This window comes from Pteropus alecto, unplaced genomic scaffold (genome assembly GCF_000325575.1).
Source record: "Pteropus alecto unplaced genomic scaffold, ASM32557v1 scaffold176, whole genome shotgun sequence".
NCBI classification, from domain to species: Eukaryota; Metazoa; Chordata; class Mammalia; order Chiroptera; family Pteropodidae; genus Pteropus; species Pteropus alecto.
This window is the reverse complement of record NW_006438644.1, coordinates 1006247-1009440: the sequence shown is the minus strand read 5'-3', so window position 1 is coordinate 1009440 and position 3194 is coordinate 1006247. Positions and strand designations below refer to the sequence as shown.

Below are 3194 nucleotides of genomic sequence, written 5' to 3'. Positions count from 1 at the left end.
CTGAAAAGTTAGGCTTTGTCCTGTTGGCCACCGGTTCTCAACAGGTGCTTCTTTGAGCTCTTGAAGGTTCTGTGAAGGTACTTTGGAGGTTTGGGGTGGTGTGTAAGGTGGGGGTCACAGGGAAGCACTTTAGTGGGACTCTAGTACCCAATTCCTTGTCAACTAGGTGAACCAGGACAGACTCCAAAGTGGCTTGTTCTGCATACTGGCCTCCTGAAAAAGACTCCAGCAGAGCAAAGATTCATTGGCTTTAAAAGGAGAAAGGCTTGGAAACCACTGCTGTTGGCAACAGGGAGCCATTGAAAGTTTCTGAGGGAGGAAGTGGTAAAAGTCGTGTTTTAGAAAGATCGATCTAGTAGTTTTGTTTGTAAAAGACTTCCAGTGTGGAAAGTCTAGTAGAGAAAGAGACTTTTAGAAAACGGGCTGGATGTGGTTCCATAGTGTAGTGATTACCACGTCTGCTTTACACACAGAAGGTCCTGGTTTCGTATCCCAGTGGAGCCATGGTCTATGGTCTATGGCCATGCCACCCTGAACAAGCCTGATGTCTGATCTTGGAAGCTAAGCAGGGTCGGGCCTGGTTAGTAATACTTGGATGGGAGACCACCTAGGAAGACCAGGTGCTGTAGGCATAAATAATAATAATAAATAAAATAGAAAGCAGGAGTTAAAATAGGAGTGGTCACAGGAGAGGTCATTGGAGAAGGATGGGGTGGGCAGAAGAGTCAGCATAGGTATGAGGAACAGTAGAAACTCAATTTTTCTGGATTTTAGGGGCCATAGGAACTAATTTTTTTTTACCTGTTTATTTTTAATTTTAATTTTTAAATTATAATAAACAAGTTTTTTCTTTGGGGATTCAGTTCTACAAATTTCAAGGTGTGTATAGATTTGTGTAACCACCATCGTAATGAAAACACTTCTGTCACCCCCCGCCCCTCCCCCCCAAAATGTTTTTGTGCTATTCATTTATAGCCACCTCTACCCGTACTCATAACTCCTGGCACCACAGATCTGTTCTTTTTCCTTATAGTTTTGTTCTTTTGAGAATGTCATAGAAATGTAATCATATAATACAAACTTTTGAGACTGGTTTCTTTCACTTAGTATAGATTCATCCTTGTTGCTATGTGTATCTGTATTTCAAGAGACTCTGAGACAGGAAGTTAGGCTGTAAAAAGCAGCTATGTTGGGGCCTGAATGTTTTTGACCTGGAAAGAGTAATAAACAGGTTCTGAAAATTCTCTGTAGAATTCATTAACTTATTCATTTATACAGTTATTTGCTGAGCAACAAATATATACTTACTAGGTACTGTTTTTGGTGCTGTGAATATAGTAATGAACAAAATAAAAATCCCATCCTGCAGGAGCTTTCAGTCCAGTGAGAGGAAACAAACTAGTCTATGAATGACTTCATGCCAGGCAGTGATGTATTCTGGGTAGGAGGGCAGAGGGAGGAAAGGCTATTTCAGACCGAGTGGTCAGAGAAAGCCACTTGAGCAAGTCAGATTTAATTGCAGACCTGAATGAAATATTGAGGGAGCCACATAGCCCTCTGGGAAGGGAGCAGTCCAGGCATAGGGAAACACACGTGTAAAGGGCCCTTGGGTTGGTGTGTGCCGGCCGTGTTTGAGGAAAAACAAGGGGGTGTAGACAGAACACTGGGGAGAGTGGAGATGAGGCTGGGTCATGTAGGGTCTTGGGAGCCATCGAAAGGATTTTGAGTTTTTATTCAGTGTATGATGGGCAGCCATTGGAGGGTTTCAAGCTAGTGTGACCTCTCAGATTTATATTTCATAGAGGTCACTTGTGTCGCTGGATTGAGAATGACTCTTCAGAGAATGTAAACAGAATGAATTGGGAGAGTTGGGAGAAACTGAGGCAAAGGGGTCATGTCATAGGGTCTTGAATAGACTGATGGTAGAGAAAAAAATGGAAGAAAGATAAATGTAAAAAATATTTTAAAGGAAAATGAAATTTATTACCAAGGGTTATATAGGTTGATGATTTAAATAAGGGAAACTAAGAATGTTTGATATGACAGTACCTACACGATTGAATTAATAATGTAGATTACGGCTTTGAAACAGTACTCCTAAGAGCCCCTGAGATTTTGTTAAGGTGTTTTCCAGGGGTGTCAGGAACAATTTGGGGCTGGAGCCACGTTTCCAACCTCCGCTTCAACAAGAGCAATGCCAAGATGATCTGTTTTATGTATTTGCTTCCCTGTAAAATTTCACGGGAGTGAAGTGTTACACAGGAAACAAAAAAAGGAGGAGTTTACTCTGTGGAAAACTGTATACTCAAAAGCTTCTTATTCGATGAATGAAGAGTCTTAGTCTCCCCCACAGACAGAAGCTGTTCTGGCCCCACAGCGTGGGGGTGGAGTTGAGGTGCCAGAAGTACAGATCTGACTCAGTAAGAAAAAAATTCCCCTCAAATATTTTATTTTTTACTTTTAAAAATGAAAATGAAAATGAATTCATAATACATATCCTTTTATGAATTTCTAACATTCTCCACCAAAATTCATTAAAATCAAATCTTTTTGTTTTATTTTCTTTGTTTTAAAAATGATACATTGTATAGTTCAAAGTTATGCTAGCTGTTGTAACAGATAAACACCCAAATCTCAGTGGCTTAACAGAATACGATGTACTCTTATGAAGTCCAGTGGGCTGGGATGTGTGTGGGGGAGTGATGGGGTTATTGGCTCCATGCAGATGTTCAGGGACCTGGGCTGATGGAGGCTCTCCCACCTTCAATATGTGGCGTCGGAGGTCATTCTGGAATCAGGATCTAGCCAGAAGATAGGGCAAGAGAAAGCACACGGAAAGTTTTTTTAAGCCAAACTTAAAAGTGAGGTACTTCAATTCTACCCACATACAAAAGGCTAGAATTCGAGGCCCAGGTTTAGTTAACAGTTCACCAGTCTCTGCTACATATACAGTGCAATATAAAACTTGGAAAACATAAACCTGGGCCCAGATTTTATCTGTTGGCCTTGGTACAAGTCAAGTTATATTTATGTCTGAGTTTTTTGTGACTGTGTGAACACTGCAATGTATAAAAAGAGATTCAGAGAGTTTTGTTTACATATATATTACTAATTGACTATCCCCAAAGCATGGTGTGCTAGGAGTTAGGACAATTATTACTTTTCCTTGTTTTACCTTTAGGAGTTTTGGTAAC

General features: G+C 40.5%; 1 pseudogene; it reads left to right on the top strand.

The window, feature by feature from the left end:
- The first annotated feature begins 513 nt into the window (after positions 1 to 513).
- LOC112482877 lies at positions 514 to 632 on the top strand (annotated as a pseudogene).
- Positions 633 to 3194: the final 2562 nt, after the last annotated feature.